This window comes from Amblyomma americanum, chromosome 1 (genome assembly GCF_052857255.1).
Source record: "Amblyomma americanum isolate KBUSLIRL-KWMA chromosome 1, ASM5285725v1, whole genome shotgun sequence".
NCBI lineage: Eukaryota > Metazoa > Arthropoda > Arachnida > Ixodida > Ixodidae > Amblyomma > Amblyomma americanum.
Genome location: NC_135497.1, coordinates 78223259 through 78247848, shown reverse-complemented (window position 1 = coordinate 78247848; position 24590 = coordinate 78223259). Strand labels below are relative to the sequence as shown.

The following is a 24590-nucleotide window of genomic DNA, read 5'->3' as shown; positions in this document are numbered from 1 at the left end:
GCAGGTATCCTCGCGTGTACCGTTGGACTTACAGCCGGCCGCTGTGGGCTCGGCGCCTTTCTGCACGCAAGAGAGGGAGGCAATTGGCGCGGGAGAGCGCGGTTTTTGCTACCCCGGGCTGCATGGCCTCGCAGTGTGCTGCGCCGTCCTTTTGCCAGAGCGCTTTAACGTATTAAGCATGAAATGCTTTTAGCTCTTGTCTTCGGCCCGGCGCGGGTGACCTTGGAGCCCCAACGGAATAATACGGAACCGAACTTTGGCGCAACTTTCAGTCGGTCCCCTGGTGCCTGTGTGCTGCGCTGCCGCCGGATTAGCGTGCGGCGTGGAGAAGCGTACACATTATCGTGCAGCCCGAGCGGCGCACGCGCACTCTTCGTGCGCCTGTTCCGTAATCCGGGTGCCCGCGGCGACTGCTCTGAATGGATGTGAACCCTTTGAATCGTGCGGTGGCTCAAGCCACCTGGCCATGACTCGGGAAATTTTACTCTTGTCTTGATTTTAGCCACCAATCAGATAACCTTCGCCTGGTTACTTCTACCCGCTTAAAATATACTTTCCCTTCACTATCCTTAAACCCCAATGCCTTGGATAAATCAGCCCCGCTGCTTTCCACTGTAGGGTGAAGCCCTTTACAGAAAAGTATCAAGTGTTCAGCCGTTTCCTCCTCCTCTCCGCACGCAACGCACAACGTGTCTATCTCGTGGTATCTTACTCGATATGTCTTAGTCCGCAAAACTCCAGTCCTGGCCTCGAACAACAAAGAGCTTCCCCTACAATTATCATAGATATTTTCTGCGGCAATTTCCTGCTTAAAAATCCTGTATGTTCCCAATGCCGATTTCTTCAGCATCCCGGTTTTTTCACAGAGCTCTCTCTGTTTCTTTAACCTTTTCCTTAACCGATAATTGCTTATTTGCCCCCCTACTGCTGTCCAGATATTTGCTTCTCAGTTTTCTAGTTCGCTGTCTCCATTTTGTGTCGACGTTCCTGATGTACCAGTAACTGAACACTTAACTTGCCCACTGCTTTTCCCCCCATTTCTCTCAATCGCTCCTCAAATTCCATCTTACTGCTAGCTTCTCTGCTCTCGTGTGTAGCCATCCATCGGCGCGGAACCCGTTGTAAACAGTGGGGGCGGCGGATGGCGGTAGTCCTGGGCGTTTCCCTCTGCCGCACGAGCGGCGCTGCGGATCAGGTTATGTTTGGCCGGGACGAGACCTTGCAACAAGATTCAGTCTCTAGAAATGCTGTGCCGGCATTGCAGTGCACTTTATGCTTACGTCTACTCTCGACCACGAAAGAGTATTTTTCTGTTCATATTGCGTTGATGAGGGGGTCTTTAATGGCGGTGCTTTGAGCACCTGGTGTCACTGTTCTGTCTCTAAAAAGAAAAAATGCATTTGTGGTTTATCTCTCTCTCTTCGCGTTGTCCTTCAGTATTTCTCGACACGTGCTGTGCAGTCTTAGTAGCAGTTCGGCGCCTGTGTTGTCTTCAGCTCTGTGTTCCTGCGTCCCGTTTAAGTAAGGCTGTAGCCTCTCCGCGGTACATTCTGCATGCGGCTGAGCTGCTGTTGGTGTTGGCGCGGTGTGTTAGCGCATCATCGTGCGCTCATACGTTCCACCTTGTTCGCGCTTGGTAGTAACAGGAAAAGAGGCAGAAAATGTGGCAGTTGTATGGTCGTGCCGCTGTTTAAGCACCGAAAACAATCGCAATGAGTGCTACTGTGAGCGCAAGTGGCTTTGAATATTTTGCTCGCAAAGAAAAAAAAATGATCGTCGATTAGCGTAGTTAGGCCAAACGCTAATTAGGTGCGCTACCATTTCGGTTTTCACTTCGGTTCCGGTCTCTAGATCCAGTGTTCACAGATGGCAGCTGTTCGGACAGCGATAGTGGGTGAATGCCCATGTACGCGGCACTGGTCATTATCTACATTCATAGATCTCTGGGAGTCTTCCTACCACTCCCGGAACCGCAGCGGTGGCCGAGTGGTTGAGCATCCGCCTCGCATGCGGGAGGTGCGGGGTTCGATCCCCAGGGCCGCCGGGTACCCACCGGTGATACAGTGGGTACAAGCTTTCCCCTGGTCTGGTGCTCGGCTTATTTGGGGGGAAATGGGTCCTTGACCCCACCTTGAGAAATAGAAAATATCTTGTGCCATGGCGCTCTTTGGCCGTAGACGCCCTTGCGCCATAAAAATCCATAATCATCACCACTGCCGGCGTAATGGTGCAGCGGTCAAGCGATGCGCCACTGCCCTTCTATGGCAGGTGCTGCCGTCGGTGGGACTTGGGTTGCGATCCAGGTGGCTCTTCCCTCTCACGATTCATTGAGCTACCGCCTGACGCGGTGGGGCAGGTTGCTTACCTGCCACAAAACAGGCTTCAGACACGCAAAGGCTAAATGTTGCGAATCGTAGCTATAAGTGCTAGCGCACTAGAAGAAAAAAGTGTGTCTCCGAAGGTTGTCCGTTACGGCCTATTCCGATCAGTGATCCGAAGCTAGTTTTCTTGTTCCGCAAAACCGAAGATCGTGTTTCAATGAGCGGTTGGGCTCGGATCTTGAGTTCTGACTGGACCATGACGGATATCTTGCTCCTTCGCGGGTTCGGAGCGCCGCTCCGTATAGCCCTTTAAGTTTGCCTCGGAATGTCGGCGGGCTGCAGTGTCAGAATTTCGGGAACTTGCAATTATAATCACTCCCAATAGTTTTTTAGCATAGCGCGTACCACTACCGTGTGCCGCCCTTGCGCAGGCCCAGATTGCCGAAGGGCTCCAGGTGTCGGCCAGCTGTAGGCACATACCTGCCGCGTCGGGACCAGCGAGCGCATGCTCACTGGTCGCAGCGGCGGTACGCGCGATACCAAAAGCCGCGACCGCGGCTGTCAAAGCTACTGCCAAAAGCGAGTTTTAAAATAGGGGGACCCTATCGGTTAGGTTAGGGAGATAGGGTCCCCTTATTCTAAAGCTCTCTAATAGAGACGTCTATACTGCAACAGCGCGAAGGAGGGAGACCAAGAACGAGGTTTTTCTTGCCTCATTCTTTGTCTCCCTCCTTCACGCTGTTGCAGCATCAATTCTAACCAACTCGCCCAGCTTTTTGTCCTCCAAGGACTTAAGGGGACCGTTCTGGGGATAGAATAGCGGTGTGCTAGGGCGCATGCGCAGAACAATAACCCGAGGGGCGTTATTGTCCCGCTTACGCGCACTGGCTCCCAGCTGTTCCCCTATCCCCCTAATCGATAGGGTTTCTCTATCGATTAGGGGAATAGGAGAGCCAGTTCCCGCGACTGCTTCTGGCCACTCCTGCTCCGAAGTGGAATTGCCTCAAGCCGCTCGGAGTAGTCGGAGGCCGGTCCCTCGGAAATAGCGAGCAGTTGAATTGGACCGCATTTCCATGCTACGAAAGACTCCCCTTGCTTCATCATCCTGACTTTTCTTGCATATGGCAAGGGGAGCATATGTAAACTCCTCGTTCAAAACCAAGTTTTCCTTTTCGGAACGTGTAACGCTGCCGGCACTAAACCATGTGGCCCGGGTAGTGGCCCGCGCAGTTAGCGGTGCACCGCGTGCGAGTCGGGCGTCTTCGCGTAAAAAAGCGTTCCGCGACGTGCTTCCGCGGTCCGCCTCGGCGAGACGCCAGCTGCGCAGCCACCGCGACGGCGGCGAGGCCGATGGTGCTTCATGGGAGCGTGTCGTCCGTGGCAGCGCGTAACGGAACGCGAGGTATGCTAAGCTGCCCTAATGCGTACTGGTCGCGTTTTTTAATGCTGACATACTGAAGCGTTTATTAGTTTCCCCGCATCCGGAAGTCGCCGAGGTTTAAATGGTACACGGCCTAATGGCTCAGCGGTTGCTGAGGGTTCCTTGATGAATAGTGTCTGCGTAACGCGAGCAATATATATAATATATTCTTCCTTTATCGTTGAGGACGAGTTCTGGCCGAGCACCAGGGTGTTGTAAACACTGAAGCTCTTGATGTCTGTATTTTTCTGCATGGATGAAAGTTTTTATGGAGCACGACGGAACATTCGCAATGTGTTGTAGAGTCTGCCACGCTGAAAAAACCAGCGAGAACGTTGCTAATCGACACTCGCTAAACGAGTATAGCGCTGACGGTGAGGAAATAGGGAGCTTTAGAATTGGGTGAACCTGTCGGTTGGTGTCGTGCGTTCTGCGCAAGCTCACTAGCTCCCCGCTATTCCCCCATCCCTAGGGTCACCGTATTCTGAAACTCGGTAATATCGCGTTTTATCCGCAGCGCGGCGTGTGCGGTGACCCGCCACCGTGGCTCAGTTGCCAGAGGCGCGGTTGCTCCGATCTCCGGCGGCTAATTATTATCTGCGAACTCGGTTTCTGCGCTGTCTTTGCCCTCGGCACTCTGCGCCGACTGCAGTGTCGGTTCCCCGTCGACGAGCGGGAAGTAGTCGGACGGCAGTCGACCCTTGTTCTCTGTTAAGAGAGATTTAGCATAGCGCGATCCGTTCCCGCGGGGAGCCACTGCGCGTTCGCAGGTCTCCTCGAGTATGCCAGACGGCGCCAAGGTGCGGCCAGCTATGCTAAATCTCTCTCTTAACAACATCGCGAGAAGGGAAGATGCGACATTAAAAATAAGCAGCATAGGTGATCAGCCCAGTATTGGAAGCGTATTGGCAAAAGCCAGTCGTACAAAGGTGACACCATTCATTTGCAATATTGAGTCGATTACCTGTGCTGCTTGGGGGACTAGCACCGTAGAAAAGGTATAGCACTTGAAATAACTAGAATTAGCACTCATAATTGGACAAGTTGGTGAAGGTTCAGCGTTTGTCCCGTTCCTTTTCGTTTGTACATGCCAAGTCTGCCCTTCTTGCTAACTGTTAATAATGAACCTTCACCTACTTGCCCGTTTATCAGCCTTAAAGGGACACCGACGACAACTCTATCATTTTTTTTTAGCAAATTCCGACAGTTCGGCATTTCGTTGCTTTGTTGACGCATGTCCAGCGACAAAATATGCATTTTTTGCTAAGAGAATTGCATTCGAAGTTGAAAAAGTTTTTCCCGCTGCTGTGATTCAAGCATTTATGTAGTCCGATGCTGGAAACCATGATGAGCGAAAGCGACGGCGATTGCACGTTGGCAGAAGTGATGCACCAAAGACGGGTCTCGCCCCCTTGGCAGTAATTCGTCATTTTTAATATAGAGTATCATCCATTTCATTTTCCACACCCAAAACTGTTACGGCACAGTGTCATACGCCTCGTCAACGAAAGTTTTAGTGGGCTGTGGTTGCCGCTTTATCCATGAAATGAAAAACACAGTGGCTTATGTAGTGACGAAAGCTAAAAGCTCATCTTCGGTGTTGGATTTCATCGAACAGGGGCACTGGAGAGAGCTTAAACCTAATAAATTACGAGGGGCCGGCACTCCTGAAAGAAAAAAAAAACACTACATGAAGCGAATCAGGGATATTTTACCGAGATGTCACGTGACGCGCTACACCGATAGTGGCGTGCTTTCACCGCAAGATGGCACTTCGGTTTGTTTTATGCGTTTTTTTGATGCCAGCTTAAAACGACAAATCCTCGTTTCTTCGATATTCTAGCGCCGCAGTATGAGGCAATATGAAGCACGATCTTTTCGTTCCCACCACAGACTCGTGACACGTTTTAAGGGACCCCAGGTCGCCTGAACTTAATCTGGAGTCCTCCTCCGCGGCCCCTCTCAAAGTCCGGGTGTATAGCTTCGGGGCCCACGTGCCTTACGCGAGTGAAGTTCGGCGACAGCCTCGGAACGCGCTACGCACGCGACCTTGTTTCGCTGTTAGGCGTGCCGCCGCAAGAACGCAGTGCTTTCGCGTGAAGGAAGCAGTGAGCTCAATTGCGTGATATATATGCACATAGGCCTGTCGGCAAAGGCGCGCTGGCCGCCCCGAATTGCCTTTTTCAAGAGCTCGCTCTGGAGAAATGCATTGGAAGAGGAGCTGAATGGGCCGATGACTGGCTGTTTATTTGTGCATGTATGATTTGTCGGTTATGACGCTCAAATCGCGCACTCCTTAAACGTTTTGTTCTTAAACTGCTGCTTTTCCGTACACGGGGAGTGTCGTGTCCCCCGAATTACTTTGGCTGGCTTTGTGGCTTCTCTGCAGCTTTTCCTCGGGGTTGTACAGAGAGCAAAACGCTTGTCGGAAACGCACGAAATGCTCTCCGAGCCGCTCCAGGCTACCCGCGCGGCATCTAGCTATAACGCCTGGTTCGAGACGTGCTGTAAGCGAGCATGCGCGAACAATGCAAACTGATAGCATTGCCCGTCTTTTCGCGGCTTGCTGGGCCCCGTGGCCTCGCCGCCTCCTTTCGCCGTCGGAAGCGCCGTCTGCGGTGTTTTCGTGTGCGGAAACTCTGGCGAGCAACATTCCGTCGCATCATCGTGATGGCGGCGCTTCTGACGGTGGAAGAAGCCGTGGCAGCCAGCGAACCGCGAAAAGACAGGCAATGCGATTAGTTTGGCCGTCCATGCTCGCACCGGACCTGTCTGCATTATCGCTGGATGTCGCGCGCGTAGCCGGGAGCGGAGCGGCGCAAAACATGGTTTCTATATACTGCCCAACAGGGAACCCTGGCGTCACCGTCTATGCGAGTTTCATAAAAGGACACTTCATCCACTATGAGAATGCGGGAAAGACAGAGGTATCTTGGGAAGTACTTTTAGCTGGGCGTGTTGGTGCATATTCAGAAAAGGCACGTAGGAGCGCAAAAATACGAATACGGACGTAGTGGAGGAATGGTGCGAGCGCTGTACTTTCAACAATTAAGCTTGCAATAATAATATTGCATTAATAATGTTGCAGTAATAAAGTACAGCGCACGTCCCGTTTTCTCACTGCGTCCGCGTTGACATTTTTCCTATGTCATTTCTGTATCCTACTTGGCTAGCGTTAGCCCTAAAGCATGACTATGACTGCAGAAATACGAATTGTCGCAAAAAATATTGCAAGAAAACGTTTTTTTTTTTACTGTCTGTATGTCCTGTAATAACGTATGCTTACTGTACATTGCAATAAATGAGCAGAAGAGCAGGTAGACGTAAACGAGCACCGAATTCGCCCATGGTGAGAAAGGGCTTTCATGTTGGTAAACATAGCTCACCGTCGAAAAGCTTTTTTTTGCGTTTAACAGACACACTTTTCAGAGCAAATATTATTTCAGAAACATTGTTAGCGCTTTAAGTGGTACACTATATAGAATATTCCTTTTTGGTATTGTCAAAAAAAAAAAACCAGAGTGGTGTCGTTTGCTCTTGCGGGTTCGCGCCCCATGTTCGTGCATGGGCTGTAATTCGTGCCATGAGAACCTTGCCCGAACCCTCGCTTTTCAATAAGAAACTAGTTAGCACGCGCTAAGTGCCGACTGTCACCTTGTCCTGGCACTGCGCTTAGAGTTTGCGAAGAAAAGCATGAATTGGGAAGCGGAAACCTCTCCTACACCTTGGCCGTTGGAAACTCCTTTGAACGCATTTTTCATTTTTTTTTTCAACTGTTTCAATTGATTCATTGAACACACTAAATTTTCTTAATTACCACAATCAAGCATAAGCTGTTTCATTCTGAGTATTTTCACACCTTTTAACCCCATTTTTCCAATTTCTCCATTTATTTATTTAATCAAGTAATCATTACAACGATTTCATTAACTCGTCATCGCCTATCACACTCCAATCAATCGTCAATCACTAGAACCACAAATTACCATGATACGATTTTTTTTTTATTCGCCCTCGATTATTGCCCACACGAAGCCGCCGCGGTGGCTCAGCGGCTATGGCGCTCGGCTGCTGGCCCGAAAGACGCGGGTTCGATCCCGGCCGCGGCGGTCGAATTTCGATGGAGGCGAAATTCTAAGACCCGTGTACTGTGCGATGTCAGTGCACGTTAAAGAACCCCAGGTGGTCGAAATTATTCCGGAGCCCTCCACTACGGCGTCCCTCGTAGCCTGAGTCGCTTTGGGACGTTAAACCCCCATAAACTAAACTATTTCCCACACGCGGTGCCGACTACTACTACGCCGGCGGCTTTTCGATCGAACGAGCTGTATACGCTGTCGCGTAAAAACACTGTGAGGAGCGTCACATGACGGGAAACAGTATGTCGTTGGTTTCACCCAGCTACGGTGCGCCACTGTTTTCTAATCCTTGGTTCAAGTTACGGGAAACACCCTGTATAACTTGAGCCACTGTGGCCGCGACAAGCCGGCATCACGGCCGGCAAACGCGTCCCAACGCGGGTGAGCGCGACTATAGCGGCTCTCGCCGCTATTTTCACTACCGGCCGCAAAAGGGATCTTAGTGGCACCCGTACAGGCATCGCTCGTGGCGCTGGAGCTACAGGAACACTACTCCCTTCCAAAAATTTCTTTAGGTAGTCTATAGAAAGTATATATACTCTCTATATTTATTTGGTTTAGGGGGGGGGGGGGGGTTAACGTCCCAAAGCGGCTCAGGCTATGAGGGACGCCGTAGTGAAGGGCTCCGGAAATTTCGACCACCTGGGGTTCTTTTACGTGCACTGACATCGCACAGCACACGGGCCTCTAGAATTTCGCTTCCATCGAAATTCGACCGCCACGGCCGGGATCGAACCCGCGTCTTTCGGGCCGGCAGCCGAGCACCATAACCGCTCAGCCACCGCGGCGGCTTATATACTCTCTATAGACAAACCCTAGAGAACAGTCTATATAGGCAATACAAATCCTATAGGCAGTCTATAGACAATCTAGATTTATGGCCATACACTTTTAGTAGACTCGTCTGTAGACAGTCTATAGACTATGAATAGACAAAAAATCTATACGAGGGCAATAGAGTCTATAAGAAGTCTATATACTTCTATAGATCATTTTTGTAAGGGCTAGCGGTAGCTCCACCACTGCTTATTATACCCCTGTCACACGGGCATTTCGAGGGCCCTCGAACCGATAGTCTATCGACTCAAAGGCGATCGAGCGCTGCCACACGGGCAGTTTCAATGGCGATCGAGTCAATAGCCTATCGAGTCAACGGAGTAGCGCAGAACTCCATCGAGATTTCGAGGGCCTTCGAGCGCTGCCCAAGGTTGCTAGCGTTGCTCCGAGCGGCGCCAAGCGCACTTTCGTACACGACACATTCCCGGTGAAAAAACATGAACAAACATTATTCGCATAAAATTTAATGTAAGCAGCCTGTAAAATGATTTTAAAATGATATTAGACTGGTTTTAAGCGCATTCATTTTGCGTTGCAGTCTGCGTTGCTTGCGTACTTAACGTTGACAACATGGCGGCACCCTGCCCGCCCGCTTCACAGCGATAACAGCTTCGTCGCTAATCCCTCAAAGCAATATCGTGTTCTAAGCTGTTGTATTCGCCTTCGATTTGCCCATTCTTACTCTCGCATAAGGTTTCAAGAGAAAAATAGCTCTTGTTTTTCAGATATCATGGCGATTTCCCCGGTCTTAAGCCTGACGAAGCAGCGCTCCGACGCAGTTGGACTGGCTTGGTTTTGGCTCGTCTTGTATTAAAGTGGCTACAGCAGTGTATGCATATGTACGTCGCGTACGTGCAACTAAAAGGGTTTTCAACGACTTTCGCGTATGCCTGTATTTCAGCATTTAGTATACATTTATCAACTATTTTTGTTATTTTTGCAAAATCCAAAGTAGCGATTGTGGCGCCACTCATCTGTGGCGTAAGACACGAGAACCATTTCAATGGCCATTGAGATTTGCCGTGTAGCAGCGGCGAGTTCGATGGCGATTGAGAATCTCGAAGACCCTCGACTCGAGGGTGATTGAAACTGGCCGTGTGACAGGGGTATTACTCCTGCCGAGGCGGGTAGGGCGGTCACGCGGCACGTGCTCGGCGGAGTGACGTTCCCTGGTGCGCGTCACTTTGCGCCCAACAATCGAATTGCCGAGAAATGGCCAAAATTTATTGAGACACAGTGCCGAGGGTGATCACGTTTTCGAAATTCAAAAAAAAAACAGACATGGCTGCACACCTCTACTTGCAACCAGGTGCCTCTCTTTAATAGTCAAACATTAACCGTTAGAATTTACTTCACTTTAAAGTTAACGTGATTTACCTCTTTTATGACGTCCTCAAACACTCTGATTCCGATGGCGCGAAAGCTATCTTTTAAAGCGAAAGCTTTACTACTCCAGCCAGCCAGCCATTTCGGCTCGTCGCGCACTTCAGCCGTATGCGCGTGGCCTGACCTTGAGCCGCTGTTGCCTAGCAACGCCGCAGCCGCGCTCCAACAAATGGCGCCGTCGCTGCTCGCTCCACGAAATGTGCTCCGCTGGGGTAGAGTGAGAGGAGGTGTCGCCTCGCTGGGGGTATATGCATATATATGAGCTTCGCCTCAGTGTATTGTAGTCGTTATGGAGGGCGCGAAAGAGACGCACCAACGGCAGAACGAAGCGAGGAAGAGACAACGCGCTCAAGAGACGCCAGAAGAACGCGCCGCACGACTCGAGAAGCGTCGTAACGAAGATGGGGCCAGAAGAAGTCGTGCCACGTCCCGGAGTGATTCTTTAACTGCGGAAGAGATCGGTTTGAGTTCTCGAGAGCGTCGGAATGAGACGTTGCGCAGACGAAGTGCTGAGGAAACGAAGCTTTCGCAATTCAACTAGGATTAACCAGATCTAGCTAAACCACAGCCATTTTTTTTTATCTCGAATACCCTACATTTTAAAAATTAGTGGCGGGCTCTCTGAAACAGCTGGTGTGCCGTCGACAGAAGTGTAAAGAGTATTTTCAGAGGTTGCGCCGAGCGGAACCGCGAGCCGGCTTCATAACTATAGCGCTGTTGCGGCCTGTTATAGATTCTGGACGACGGATCCCCATTCCATTTCATTTAATTCCATATTGCGTGCATGGAACGCGCGCACCACGCCATCGATCACGTCTCTTCGCTAGCGCTACTCCTATCACGCCCGTCGCTTCCGATTGGTCTCCTTCGTATGTTCCGGTTGTGGAGCTATTCTCGCTTCTCTCACTCTGGGCGAACGGGGGTGCATAAAAAGGCTGTTCCAGCTTCAGGCGTTCGCCGGAAGTGCCTGCACATCGCTCAGAAATTCTGTCGGGTTTAAAAGGACGCCCGGAGTGTTCGGCAGTAAAGCGAGCAAGTTTCCGCCCCCACAGTCAAGGCGTGCACCTATAGCTTATGCCGCATCCTTTTCACTTTGCGACGCTCCGTACACGCGTCCGCCCCGATGGGTGGGGAGGCCGCGGAGCCAGGAAGTGTGGCACTGCTGCTGCGTGTATAGTTCTATCTCACCCCAGATCACAGCTGTGTCCACTCGCTGTGTACTTGGGCACCCGCGTTTCGAAACGATGACAGTGGGGGGAGGAGGGTAAAGCGTAATTCTAGCGCGAGGATTGCCGCTCAGCACCGAGCGACTTTTCGAGCATCGTTCAGGAGGAAAGGCGGCAGTAATTTCGCGGGCCATTGGAGCCCGAGCACGTAACGCCATCGCTCTCGACTCCGCAAAGCCCAGCGCACGCGCGCAGTTCGTCGACGACTCGGCGAGTAGCGCGCTCTGTGGGCGTCGCCCAACGGTTGCCCTTCGCGGCGAAGCGATTTTGTATCAGTTTAAAACCCGCTATGCGGCAGCAGCAGCAGCCTCCTCGTCGTTATCGTAGCGGCGGTCGAATTGATTTCGACAGTGTAAAACAGCGCGTGCTTCTCGGGCCGCCCCGCGAACCAATCTTGCGAGGAAGGGCCGTGTCAGCCGGTGGAGAGAAAGCGATAATGAGAAAAAAAAATAAATCCCGAAGAAAGCGGAGCGCCAATTTTGGGGCGTAATTAGTTTGCGCTGTGTGGCGCGCGGCCTTTAATTTTCGGTGTCGCACATTCTTCGCGCCGTCCTTGGGTTAAGCGCGCGCTGCCTTTCTTTCAGGCGATTGCCGTACATCGGCGCTGCTTTCTTTTTTTTTTTTTTCTGCCCGCGCCGTTGAGGGAGGAGGGTGAATTTGTGTGTGTGTGTCTCACCCGTTGGCTCCCTTCGCGGCTGCCAAGTGGATGCGTCATTTGCGTTTGCCGGGCACCTTCATTTTCCCCGCGCGTTTGAGTGGCATTCTTTTTCTGCCCCCTGTAATGGGAAATTGGAGCGGCTTCCGCGGTGACCTTGGACCGGCTCTGTTTTCTTGCCGGACGGGGTTCGAGGGGCTCCGATGTGTGTGTGCACGTGTCGAACCGGGCGCGTTTAATTTTCGCCGCTCTTGATGAACGCGGCGCTGAAGAGTGGGCGAGTGTCTTTAGCGGACGTCGTGGGCTCGACGGGGGCCCGATTTTATGTCCGGCTCTTCGGTAACTCAGCGAAAGTTTTCAAGAGGGAGTGAAGCACTTCGCTGGATTAAGAGTGTCGTTAGCGGTGCTCTGTTGGTGTTTAAGATATTGTCACGGAACCGGGAAGGACCTGAAAGGACGCAGGACCACAGAGCTTGGTGAGGCGAACGGCTGAACGTCAGCTGCTCAGAACGTTTACTTTCAGCTTCCTCGCCTCGGAGAGACGCGCGCTCGAGAAGAGCGCAGAGACGAAGAATGCACCGTGTCAATATTTAATTACCTTGGAGTAGCCAATCGAACCTCATTCATTGCAAACAGTGAAACGTTTGTACACACCAAGTGTACAAACGACCTGCTTCTGAAATCCGCCTAGGCGGCGCGCATTACTTGGCCACAGCCGGGAGGTGCTAAAGGGGGCGCATCCGTATACGTGCTCAGGGGCCTCTATCTCGGACACCCCTGAGTGCCTGAAAAAAAAAAAGATGTTAAGATTATCTTTTTTAATGGACCATTTGCGGAAAAGCGAGCGCCGCCTGCCGTGGAAACAGGGAAGCTCCGCTGGCACTTTTGGTTGGAAAGGGGTTCTCGAGCAGGCATGTGCAAAGGTAATTTCAGCTGTTCACATGCGTTTGCTTTCTTGTTTTAGCGTTGTTTCTTCGCCGGAAACGTGTGCTTGCTAACGAAAGAGGATGATAGAGGAGGAGAACACCCCATTTCCGTTTTTTAGAAACGGGGTGAAGCGAAGAGTTTTCGAGTTGTAGCCTGAAAAACGACCATGTGTGGCTAAACCTGCAGTTTACTACCTCACCGCGGAACGCCGAATGACCAAATGAAAGTGTGCATGAATGTGCGCCTATGTGCGGGCGAGTGTAACAGCATAATGAAATGCGCGTTCCTAATGCGCACAGACATTTATGTTCGCGCTTCCTTGATACGGCAGGAGTTTGTGCTAACTTCATGCAGCACCTTTTGCCGCAGGCCACACTTAACTGATTAGAGTAAATGACCCGTTGTACCATCTCAACCGCGGCTCGTGCTGATACGATAGAGCATTGCTTTGCGTGCTAACCGGCCGCTGGAGCGTTGGAATGCGCGGATATAGGCGAGGTTGCGCTCTGACGCGTGCTTCCGCTTTTGAGGTAGCACAGCTTGAAACTGTAGCATATATGGTGAATGTCCATACTAGTATAAAGCCGCCGCGGTGGCTGAGTGGTTACGGCGCTCGGCTGCCGGCCCGAAATGCGCGGGTTCGATCCCGGCCGCGGCGGTCGAATTTCGATGGAGGCGAAATTCTAGGGGCCCGTGTACTGTGCGATGTCAGTGCACGTTAAAGAACCCCAGGTGGTCGAAATTTCCGGAGCCCTTCACTACGGCGTCTCTCATAGCCCGAGTCGCTTTGGGACGTTAAACCCCCATAAACCAACCAACCATACTAGTATAAATAATTTGGCCGTCACCGAATACGCACGTGCGTCGATGGCAAAACTCTTCTAGAACGACCGAGCTGTGCGCACTTGGGAGCAAGCGCGAAATGTAGCAGGAACAGTCGTTTCGAAACGTGCTGGATGCGCGAATTGCTGGCTCCATTAACGGCTTCGTCTTTTGCGCGTCGTATCTTGTCGCGGCTTTTATTACGTCCAAGTATCGCTGCTGCAAAACACGTGGTTAGTTTAGTTAGAAACGCGTTGCAGTTACACGGCAGTTACGTGGCGGTTACAGCTCACATCAGTCGCCGCACTACAGCGCTGGAATGCACGGCCAGCTCAGGTTTTCCAACCAAAACCAAATCACCTACAGAGGGCGCTAGCTGCGCCATCACCGTAGGGAGCCTACATACCTGCCGCCTGGCTTAGGGTGGTGACATCTCTCCCAGTGTTGCCGAAAACGGCCGCTAAACATGACGGGCAGCCATGTTGGTCCCCTTGAAGAGAGCATCCCCGGCTTTCAGTGGCGCGGTCGCTGGGGCGATCTACAACATTAGTTTATATTCTAGTTTATCGGCGTTTCTTTCGAAGTTAGTACCAACAGATGACGCCGTTCCGACGACATAGAGCAGTTCTCAGCGACGGTGCATTACACTCCGAACGGGTCTCTCCTCTGCGCGCGTCATCACGCCAAAAAGCAGCGCTTATCAATTACGTAAAAAGGGTTCCTCCTCACGATGAGCACTAACCGAGCTTAGGTGTTGGGCGTTCAGAATTTAATGTTATGACGGTAATCAAAAGATTACGCAGGCCCACTTTTTAATGCTTATCAATTACTTGGTTCATGCGCGGCCTGTACAGAATGTGGCCGTAGTGGCTGTGTAGCTTATGTCGGGCATAATCGCCGCAAGTGTTCTATCGTTGGATAGCTTATGTCGAGTATAATTGCACCGGACTAATTGTAGGTCTCAATTAATTACCGGTAATTAGTTAATTGTAATGTAATTGAAATTTACGCTACATCACTAAGTCGCTGGATAGCTTATGTTGAGTACAATTGCACTGAACTAATCGTCTTACCGACCATTAATTAGATAACCGTGATTAAAAATCAATCGTTATGCTCCATCATCAAGCTATATATCGTTGGATAGCTTATGTCGAGTATAATTCCACCGGAGTAATCGCAGGTCTTAATTACCATTAATTATTTATTTGATTTAAAATTGAACCTAATGCTATAGCATCGTCATATATCGTTGAAAGGTCTCGATGAGTAGAATCGAAAATGTAACGGTAAACCGAGCTAACGCTGGTCTATGTAGGTTCAAAATAAAACCACGCAACAGAAGCAAAACAGTAGCACCTAATGCTTATGCATTCACAGCACGGGATGCCTACGCATTCACAGCACGGGAAGAGACTTAAGTGCCCCAGTAGTTCTATTACCGACATCACAATGGCATTTGCGTGTGCAATGTACCATTAGTTTGTGCATTTTGCTCTTCTGTGAGCAATTACACATGCTCTACGCAATGAGCTATGCAACCCCATACTAGCACACTGTAGCTTCAGCAAAAGGTATAAACATACTTAAAAAAATTTAGGGAATCTTGAGGCTGATGTTAACAAATTAAGATCGAGTGTTGTAAGCGTCTTAGTTTTGTACAGATTGCCATTGAGTTAACATTAAAGCAGTGCTTCATTTCACATTGCCTACCATTTTTCCACGTGTGCTGAGAAACTAACTTACACAGGGTGTTCAGTAGGAGGCTCAAATGTTCAGAGTGTAACATGAGACTTGCTGGAATGGAATCAGAGAAAGAGGAGCAATACAAACAATGGGACAAGTGAGAAAACCTAAAATCAAGAAACCAAATGACATTTTCAGACGCCTTCGTGTAAACATTCAAGAAGCTTCTTTTATTGCCGACACACTTCTGGCAACTGTCAATTAAAGGGGAGGTGCTCATATTCTTTCTCAAGCAAACTGACAGAATATATAAGCATCCGCAGCCAGCTAAAGTGCATATGAAATTACATTCTTCCATTATCAGCATCTGTGAAACCAGTGAAATTTTTGTACACATATCAGTCACTCCTGTAAAACATATCTGGTGCGCACACTGATGGTGTAATTGCAAACAGGCTTATTATTTTTAAACATTGACCGAAGTAAAGCAGCTTCGTTGCTCAATGAACACTTCTACATCAAACAAAATATACTGATAGCCATGAACAAATTGCATGAGTGCAGTACAGAGGACACAATAAATGGGCTAAATTAGCAGGACTAGTAATGCAAACAACTCAAATGATAATGAGAAACACCACGGCAACTCTGTGGGAGCGTATGTTTTACAGCCCCTAAATAATGCAAGGCATGGTAGTGATGCTCCAGCCACAAAAATAAGACTGTTACGCACTTCACAAAAGACTTGAAACAGTGGTTTACACATTTGCATCTAGTTCCAACACTTGCTCCTAAAAACTTCACCTTTGATGAACACACTAGTGGCACGCACTGTAAATCAGTTTGCTATTTCCAAATGCTGACTGAAGCAAAGCAGCTTCATTGGTTAGTGCACACAATCTGCCAGCAACAGCTTGCTACAGAGAGGTGACATAAAAATATGCTGAAAGACGTGAACAATTTACAGGCGAGCAAAGTACACACGACATACACAGTGAAAGTGTCAGAGTGCTATATTCGGGTACAACCCAAGGAAGTAGTGGCAGATGCCCCCCGACCGTTTCCCTCCAGCCAATAGCAGTGACCGATTTTCATGACAACGCGGTCAATCCGATTAAGCCACGGTTAACTGCCGTTCATCTGCCACTCCCAGCGATGCAACTTCCCAGCATTAAACATGGTGTCATGAAAATCGGTTGGCGCCATTGGCTGGATAGAATTCTTTAAGGACATCTCCCCTATTTTCTTGAGTTGTGTCAAACTATAGAAAAACAACGAAAGCAAGGCCAAATCATTAACTAGCTGACTGCAAGCATCTAAGCATATGATGTTACCATCCTTCTCAGAGTTCAGACCAGGTTTGTTGCGGCACATGTTTTGCTAGACATTCCATCCACCCTCTGTGCATGCTGCTGTCGTAGATGGATCCTCAGTCTTGTCCTCACATATTTTGTCAGGAGGACCTTCCCTGCCTGAGCATGATGCGTTTCACAGCAACCTAAGTTCAACTTGACAGCCTTGCACAGGGCATTCAGAATGCTAGCAAATGGGGTTTTGAGCACCATGATTTCCTTCATATCTGCAAAAGTCTTAAACTGCTCCTCACATTCTATAAGGACATTAATCACTGCTTGCGTTGGATAAATGAGGTTCTCAGAATTTTTCACGTACTCTTTAAGCTTAATAAGATTGCTATACTGATTTGTAGCATCTCCAACAAGGGCATTTTTGCAGTCACTACAGTTACCAATGGACTTCATGACAGACTTGACCAGGAATCCTCCTAGATAAGCAAGAATGTCACATTCTGCTTCTGTGAGAGCACACACAAACAGGTTTTCTAGCTCTTCAGGCTCTTGGTTTTGCCCTTCATGTCACTGGATAGTTGGGTCAAGGAGGTCAGCTAGATGCAAGCTGTCATCAACCTCGTAGCTAGAATTTGTAGGTGTGTGCATGAACTGTCCAACACAAATCAGCTTCAGTGCACACTTAACGTCGTATGCACTAGGGACCGGCTTCTTGAGTCTCAACACAGAGAATATGTTTTCGAGACAATCTTGTACGAGCCGGCCAAGAAGCACATACTTGTAGCTTTGGTTGTCCAAGAGGTCTTGCGACAGGCTGAGAGCAACAGTGGTCGATGCCAGAAGGCCAGCTTGTGAAGGCTTCCAATGTGCCGTTGCTCCCATTTTCATTTGACGGAAAGTGCTGCACGTCAGTTCCAAAAGCGCAGTGGCCTCTTTATGCTTTGAAGGATCTATATCGCTCAGAGCAACAACCGGATGTCTGGCCGACATAAGGGTGTACCACCTGCTCACGAGGTTAAAAAACCACGCTGTAGCCTCTGCTTCGGGGGGCAAAATTTTTTGTTGGATTAAATATCGGATAGCAGCAGGAGCCTCACGGAACAATTGCACAGCAATGTTCACTTTCATGGTAGTGAAATGTCCACTGCTGATGTGGATTTCCGACAGCCTATTTGCAATCTTCAGCTCACTTTGACAGTCGTACTTCAACACTGCTTCAACATGCTCCACCTTGACAGTGCCAGAAGGAAGACTTTGTTCCTTAACAGTTTCTTCACCCAGAGTGAATTCTCCCACTCGGAGTAGTTGGGCACGGATGTTCTTCAAGACGTGGGCGGGGTCAGCCATAAAGAATAGTTGCCTGCCACGGAGGTGCGGGTGCGGAATACAGCAGACAGTCTGTGAGTTTCTGTGGTTGGACAAGCCAAGCAGGCGCCAAACTGCACGGTTGGCAGCTCCCATGTCACTTGTGACAACAAGCACTCTAAGCGAGATTTGAAAACAAAGCTCAATCAAGTGGAACACAATGTCCTTCAAAATAGAGCCATCTATCGACCTTCCAGTGAAGTGATAGGCGATAACCTGTTTCCATCTCGTGTTCACGCCACCAACCATGAACACAAGAGCATGGTTGGCAACATCTGTAGCGGACTCCGGCAATGTAGTGCTCCCAAAAAAGCAATCAAGCGAGCGATCGTGGTCAAATCCTTGGGAGATTTCCATCTCATCCATGAAGAGCACACAGTCTTTTTCTATGTCTTGCATTGTGGCTACTTTGGATTTCAGGACATTAAAAACTTCAAGAAGAACTCCAGGCAAAAATTTAATATTTTGAAGCCTTCGTATTAATGTCCTATTGCATGGCAGTGGATATGATAATGATCTTAATAATTCATAGCCTGCTGTTCCACATGCGTGCTTTATTTGAAGGGCCTCTCGAATAGTCTTCTCAGACCACTTAAGGCCCTTCGTAGTTTTCACCGTCAAAGCCCTTCTCTGGTCGTGTTTGAGGAACGGTAATTGTTCCAAGGTTATCATTTTTTGTTGTGGCGACTGTGACTTCTTTACAAGACTGCGCAGTTTTCTCTTTGTTTGCTCGTGAAGCCTCTGTAGGTTTCTGTACTTTTGGGCCAAGTCCTTATTTCTCTTTCTCAGCTCAGCATTCTGTCTTTGAAGAGACAAGTCAGTTGAAGCCGTACTTGAACCAAGTGTGAATGCAGCTTGAGGTATTTCTTTACTTGATCGCTCATTACTATGCTGTGACCTTTCAGCGCTTAAGGATTCGGCCTCCATGGGTGAAGCTGCGGGCAGAGGAAGTCGACTTGCATCAGTGGAATCTTCCCCACTGGCTTTATCTGTTCTCAGAAAGGAATGGGCAACGCTGTCTGCATAGATAACAGTGTCGACAGCTTTGGGCGGCAGCAAGGTGGTTGTTAAAGGTAGATCATACCCTGGTACCTGAGCACATTGTAGTGGACTGACAGTGTCCTGGGAACTCATGCTGTAACTCACAGCCGAGTCTTGTGTTTGTTCGGCTGTTGATGCGAAGACAGGCTCTAGAGCAGCACTACCACATGGTTCATTTCCGGTGGGGTCAAGTACTGGGCTTTGCGTTGGCGTATCCGGACGAAAGCAAGACCGCTTCTTCGGAGGCTTCCGGTGTTTCGGGATGGCTGAAATAAAAAATTCAGTCAATAGGGTAGCACTACACTCAAGAACTGCAGAAATTCTGCATTTACAGAAGCGCAACCTAGTACCTGCATAAAACTTCCAAATAAACTTCAGGAGTAGTAATATCAGTTGGGTTTTAAGATCCCAAAGCTGTACTGGGGGGGCTTTAGATTTCTTACCGCCAGTGCATATTTAACAGCGTCGGAAAGCATGCTACAACTGGCAATGATTCAGTCGTGCAAAATTGTGCTCAACAGCAGGTTGTGTTAGCAGCTGAGGTACCATTGATGCAACTAGAATTACTAATCGTCCTGAATTTTGCCATTTTAGCTTCTGTGCCAGGTGACATAGAACAAATGAGACAGCACAGTATGCAGTCTGCTTTAGGATATTTGTTTGATTCTAGACGCCCCCTTTCTCGCATGCGTCGGGTGAATTATAAAGAAAAAACGATGCTATACAAAGTATAAACACACTATAGGTGGCCTTGTGCTCTTTGAATACAAGGCTATATCTGTGTGTTACGTTTTGGATCTTAGTATCATATATATGAGTGCATTCAATGTGTAGAGAAGATAAACAGTAGTCCCTTAGGGAAGTAGTGGGTGTTCAAGAAAAGCAAATATAGTAGGGGTAGGCAGAGAGTTAGGTGGCAAAAGTTTTGTTTAGTGCCATACTTTATACCTTTATGGCTTACACGGAAGATTTCAATTGTCATTCATTCATTTTTTTTTCAATCTACAGTGAAAAATGAGCCAGAGGTAATGCAGAAGCCGTTAAAACACGGCTTAAAGTGATTTTATGTTTGAAGGTGCTGTTCGAATGCATGATCCTACAATAACGTGCAATATACATAATTTTTTATGCCCGCGATTTAGTTTTACAAGAAATGAATTGCATGGATCCCAACAAATTTCTAGCTAGGGATCTAGATGCTGATGCAAACATGCGCTGTAGGAATGCTTGGATATAAAAGCCATATCAATAGACCAAGAAGTTTGTGTGGATAATGTGGCCACAGATGGCACAGGAACTGGTTAAAGAGAAGTCAGTAGGATAGGCGTCGTCCTGCTATGGACCTTGAAATGCTGATGGTGATGAACCTTTCTTTGCAGCCTTCTAAAAGCAGATGAGCGCACATTTTTGAGCTTGCACAAAGCAACCACAGCACTACCGTATACGTGTAGACAAATTTCTTTGCAAACATTTCATATGAATGAGGCAGAGTTGTATTTAAGAGATGGATCAAAATTAGAAGCTTACCTCGATAAGTAAAAAGTGTGGGAACCGCATCTGGCCTTAGCTTCTTTAAGCCATCCTGTCTGTTTTGCTCGAAACTTGTTTCTTCAAAATGTGCCTGAAATGAATGGCAGCAAGTACTTCATAAGCATCAAGAAGTATATTCATACCTGCACATAACTGTGACAAATGCTGCAAACCGGAACATGACTAGCGTTACAACTACAGAGCTGTTTCTACCTGCTGTAATGTTTTCACATGCTGTCTTTTACCAGGCTATAGTGCCAAGCTAAAAAAACTGGATAAGGGCTTCCTAAAGGCTTCATATGCATGCCAGTAACCGGGCATATACAAAATGTGTTCTTTTAGTCTGATCTTGGGTTTCCAATCTTTTTCTACCGAATAGCGTCGTACAGCAGAACGGTGCCTAGATAACCAGACCTGACTGAAAATAAGTTCCTCCGACCACAGCGCTCACGAAACAGCGAACGCGTACAATGTCAGAGAGATGTAGAAATTTATTTTCACTACCTCAGTCATGTTCTCTGACATGAGTCTTGGCGCATGTATTACAGCGCAAACAAGGAAGCGGGCGCCAATATATCGTGAGTGCACTCGCGTGAGAATTACAGTCAGCGAGGGCGAATGCGAACCGTTGCTTCTCGCCCTTGGTGCTCGAGACACGCCGCCAGCGCATCTAAAAACTAACGAGAAGATTGCACCCACGCCCGCAATGCGTAGCCTGTTATCAAACCCACGCCGCGCACGCCGTTCGAGGCGGCCGTGGTTTAATTATCGTAAACGTGAAGCACAGTACACCAAACATAACAAGCGAGCAGGTAACAAAAGAGAAAAAGGTACGGTACTCACAGAACATATGCGAGAAGCAGCAGTGGGTTCCCAGCAGTCTCGCTTTACTTGTGCCAGCCAACGTTTTCTTCGGTTGGAGTCAGCCGGGAAACGAAACATCCGTGTGCCCTTCCTGCAGTGGTTCGAGCACTGCGGAACGCAACACCCGGGCTGCTGCGTAAGCTTCCTGGCGCACTTAGTGCAACAACCGACAACATATGACTGTCCCACTCAACGATGAACGGCGATGAAGACGCAACTGCTGCAGCAGCTAATGCGCGCCTATGCACGGCGGGGACCAAGATGGCGCGGCGTCTTCCCGTAACCATGACAACACACGCGCTGGCAACATGGGTCTTAGCGGGAGGCGGCATGTGCTGTGTCAAAGGAAGTCACCACCCTAAGCCGGGAGGGGGCGCGACATGTAGGCTCCCTACATCACCGCGCATGCGCAGAAGCTTTTCCGAAAATGGTCAATTGTCGTTCTAACACTTTTTTTTTATTTGGCTCCCCTTACAAAACGCGCGCGTCTGTGGCGAAGGAACGCCTACCAGAACATGCCACTCAGTGGCGCACGTGTCACGTGTGCTGGTGAACGTTGCTTTGCGCGCGCCCAAAGCGCGCTTGTGAGAAGAGAACACTTCGTGTACAAGGTATTTCAAGTAATGTCAGCTGAGTTTTAAAATTGGAATAGGCACATTTCGTGAGAAATAACCTAAAGTGTTATCCTTCGCGACCATATAATTGTTCTAGAAGCATTTTTTTATTGTTTATTGCAGTATGTAATGAGGCAGTAGAAGTAGTTGAGAAGTGCCACTCTCTATTCCTTCTTTTCATGGGTGGTGCAAATCATGTGAGAGGAATTAGCTTCGAAATGAGTGAAAAGCATCTAGTTGTCACTCCAAAATTGCGAGCATTGGCACCTATTCGGCAGGAATTTGGAGGAAACAATAGAATGCTCTCAGTTGTAGAACCTCTCGAGATACTGCAGTAGCAGAATTTTTTTTTTTAATTGAGGCCGCTTTTGATCATTTCTCCCGCGCATTGAATCAAGCGCGCGAAATTTCGGAGCCGCCCGTAATCGGTGCTGCGCGAGTGGCGAGCAAGCAGTCGCCGCCAGGTGCTGGGTTTTCATATGAGGCTCTTATGCCTCAGTCTTCCGTTCTGCGGGCATAAGGTGTGTGGAGTTCGAATGTCCCCAAGCGCCACCTGGAATGCGAAAAACGCCGCAGCGGAGGGGGGTTCCGGGTTAATTTAGGCCGTCCGAGGGCACGCACAAGCACACGGGCATGTTTGTATTTCGTCTCCATCGAAATGCGGCTGCAGGATTCGCTCTCGCGACCTTGAGCTGAGGGGCCGACGGACACAGCGGCAGCTAGAGACACTACCGTTGTGAGCCAGCTGCCGTCAGAAAGACAACGCATTTGGGGTTTTTGGTGATGCTGTACATCTGTTGCATTGAAACTTTTCGCGCATCCTAAACAGTGTAAGTATAATTAGTCCTAAATAATCGCATAATTAGTGCAAAGTGAAAAACGTACGTGTCTGCTCTATAGGCTGCCGCTACAGTATTTCTTGTTTCCCCAAATGTTTTCTGAGTTTTTCAAAGCGAAACTTTAGTTTCACTTAGCCGCTGCTTTTCTTGCCAGCCCTGGTGACGTGTGCTCGCGTTCTTGAGAGGTCTGTCAACTGTATGTTCTTCAGCAGCGGTATACAGTGGACGATCGGATGGTAGCAAATAGAAGGGAGGAGACGGTGTGAGCTACACTTCGAGCACAAAATAATATATGCACGAACTATGTACACGCACACACTGGCGCTGTGTCTAGTGTGCGATAGTTCACTGTGGTAAATACATGCATAGATGTGTTATAAGGTGCTATCCGGTATTGTCTCGGGTTCGTTGTCCCTGGTCGCAAACGGTGGACGCCCTCGGACTGTCCTTTGCATTTGTGCCCCCGTCTCTGCAGTGGGCCGACCTCGGCCTCTCGCGCGGTGTTGTATATGAAGAAGCAACAATCGCCGGGGCGCCTAATTTCTGCCCTGTGCCTGCTGTTGATTCGTTGGCCGGGCGCCGCCGAGTGTTTGCGGCCCCGCAGTATCGACTTCGAGCGCGCCGTCGCCAACGCCGCGCATCTGTCGAATTTCGCAAATTGGATTTCGGCTCCAACGCTCCTTAATACTAAGATGCGTGACCAGGTTCTTTTCCCGGCGCCACTTTTTTTCTTTTTCACATTTGTTTGCCGTGTGCTCTCTGCTTCAATTGGCAACGGAGGGGGGTGGGGGTCATTTGCCTGTGCGGCAGCGTCTTGGCGTCAACGGTGGGAGTCACATTTTGTAATGTTCTGGCTCTGAGTGGCGAACTTGAGGCGGCTTCGTCTCAAATGTCATGCAAGGCGAGGCTTTTTTTTTTATATTTTCCTTTTACAAACCAAAACGTAACTATTGCCAGTGAAGAGAAATCGCGTGGATCGGTTTATAACCGCCGAACTTGCGATGTCGCCTTTCTTATATGCCACTACGAAACGTTTAAATTCTGCGTGCAAAATGCGTCACGTTATATTATGGCGGGGGGGGGGGGGGGGGGGGGGGGGGTGTCGAAACTGAACAGGGTTATGTTTACTTCTGCATGGAATCGACAAACAAAAAATTGTTTGAAATATTGTTAGTAAAAGAACAAACTTCGCTGCTCGCCCGTACATTCGGAGTTGTTGGTTTCGTGAATATCTGGTGTTTTCCTTTTTTATATTGTGTCGAACTGCACGTGTCGGTCGGTGAATGGCGCACACTTCCAATATTTTTCCTTAATAGCTTTGAGAATTCAGCTTGCGGTTTGCTGGCGCCAGTCGTGGCTTCAGCAAATTGTGAGACGAAGTTCTTCAGTAATGGGGTCCTTTCTGTGTCTCGAGCGAAAGCACCGCCCCACCGTTGTACAAGCGCGCAAGAAATTATAATGGGCTGCCAGCGGACCTACTGCTGCGTAACCGTATATATCCAAGGAGCCGACGAACGTGCAGCGGGAAAGAAGCTGAAAGGATTGCCGTACGTGCCGTCCCGGCCAGTTTCCGGGACGCAGCCGCACTCCTCCTTTTGCGGGGCGTGGTAG

General features: G+C 49.1%; 1 protein-coding gene and 1 long non-coding RNA gene across 2 annotated transcripts in view; one reads left to right on the top strand and one right to left on the bottom strand.

The window, feature by feature from the left end:
• Window positions 1-24590, top strand: part of LOC144113091 (kalirin-like) — a gene marked incomplete in the record, with an annotated part of 253434 nt that overhangs the window by 103900 nt on the left and 124944 nt on the right.
• LOC144113097 (uncharacterized) lies at window positions 19301-21635 on the bottom strand. Its single transcript, XR_013310611.1, has 3 exons — window positions 21506-21635; window positions 20660-20753; window positions 19301-19398 (listed from the first exon to the last, which is right to left on the bottom strand). It is a non-coding gene; the product is annotated as an uncharacterized LOC144113097 (long non-coding RNA).